The 2,061-nt window shown below is 38.9% G+C and overlaps 1 pseudogene; it reads left to right on the forward strand.

The window, feature by feature from the left end:
- The first annotated feature begins 510 nt into the window (after positions 1-510).
- On the forward strand, positions 511-1,405 carry LOC123521713 (annotated as a pseudogene).
- Positions 1,406-2,061: the final 656 nt, after the last annotated feature.

Below are 2,061 nucleotides of genomic sequence, written 5' to 3' on the forward strand. Positions count from 1 at the left end.
GGGCCAGACGGTGGTAACGTACCATGTGCTACCCATAGTCAAAATTGTTGTCAGTTTATTGCCATGGTTTACAGGTGTGGGCAGAGGGACTTCCAGACTTCTGCAGGGTGCATGGGCCCTTTCTTGCTCTTCAAGCTTTCAATGCCCCAAAGAAGTGGACCTTGGCTTTCTGGATCACAGCTATGCCAAGCAATAGTGGGCCCACCCAGATGCTAGTAGTGTTTACCCTACCTCCTTGTTCTTTGTTACCCACCCACCACCCCAGCCGAGACAGCACAAATGTACCATAAAATGTGAATGAAGATAATGGAAGACATAAGGAAAAATTAGTCCAGATGAAGAATGGACTGCAGTCAACCTCAGCCTCCATGAAACTGAGATGAGAAGAACTGCATAGTGCCCAGCTACCACTGCTAATTACTCTGAAAGGGATCACAAAAGAGAGTCCTGAGTAGAGTAGGAGAACAAAGTGGAACAAACCCCCAAATCATAAAATAGTGCAGGCTTTGCATGAGAAAAAAAGAGCATTTTACTGCTGAAAAAGTAGTCGATCCTAAGACACATTTACTTATGTATACAATGGTCAACTCTGGAGTATTGGAGACAATCAATGGCTGTATTAGTACAGGAAGGGGATCTCTTGTCTTTCATGCATATGGAGGGAGCATGAAGGATGAAAAGAAAGATAGTAAAGTTGTACCTACAGAATGTGCCATCAAGGTATTTAAGACAACCCTTAATGAGTTTAAGAATTGTGACAAATATATTAAAGGTGATTAGAGGTTTAAAGATCGCTTCAGTAAATTAAATCCACAGAATACCATCCACATGTGGACAGAAAAAGAAAAACACAATCTCATATGAATGCAGAGCACTAGAATTCCTTGTCCAATAGTTGTCATGCTCAAGAAACACATTTCAGTTGTTTATCATTAGCCATGATCAAAGTTCCCACTCCTAACTTAAAAGAAGTAAACTTCAGTAGTGAAGAATAGAAAAATGCTCACTATCAAACTCTTGATATGATGCAGTGGTTATACAATGAATGTACACTGGTCCATCCTGACATCAGTGAGTCGAATATGCTGTGGCATGCTGGAAAGGTCTGGGTGATTCATGTCAGTCAGTCTGTAGAACCAACTCATCCTCATGGCCTGGAATTCCTGTTCTGGGACTGTAGGAATGTCTCCCAGTTTTTCCAGAAAGGAGGAGTTATGGAAGCTCTCAGTGCATGAGAACACTTTAATGCTGTTTCAGGCTTAAACATCTCAGCAGATAATGAAGCCGATTTCTCAGCTGAGATAGAAGCTTTGGAGAGAATGAACGAAGATCATGTTCAGAAGAATGGAAGGAAAGCTGCTTCATTTGTGAAGAATGAGGTCTACCAGTACTACATAATGAATAACACCGATGCCTGCTGCCTTTCAATATTAACAGTGACTGTGACCATGATTCTCAAAGAAAAAAATATTCGCTATAATAGGTATGAAAAATGCAAATTTGGTTTCACAAAAACTGATGGAAACAGGTATAACCTTTCATTGGGGCATCATGAAATGGAATTGAATGTAATGCCTTCCATACTACAACACACAAGAAGAGACATCATATGTTTGCGGAGAAGATAAATGCATAAGAGCTACCTAAGTATACTGGCCCAAAAAGTTTCTTTAAATTTTCAATTGTTTTGCATTTAGTTAATATGGTTAAACTGTAACTCACAGCTGAGATGTAAATGTGGATTTTTTGAAAGGATGGGCTGTAAGATTTAAATCATGTTTGACACATTCTTTGTTCAGTGTACATTTTATTCAAACTAGTTATTAATTTTCAAGGAAAATATGGCAAATGAGAAAAACTAGATAATTCAATGGGGAAAAGTACCTTTAAAGCAGCTCATGTACCAAACTAACCAGCTGATTTGAGTGATCTGATTTTTTTTTAAAACATTTTATTAGGGGCTCATACAACTGTCATCGCAATCCATACACACATCAATTGTGCAAAGCGTGTTTGTACATCATTCTCAAAACATTTTGTCTCCACTTAAACCCCCGACAT

The sequence above is a fragment of the Echinops telfairi genome, unplaced genomic scaffold (genome assembly GCF_000313985.2).
Source record: "Echinops telfairi isolate 266 unplaced genomic scaffold, ASM31398v2 ScPeMD7_43;HRSCAF=161, whole genome shotgun sequence".
NCBI lineage: Eukaryota > Metazoa > Chordata > Mammalia > Afrosoricida > Tenrecidae > Echinops > Echinops telfairi.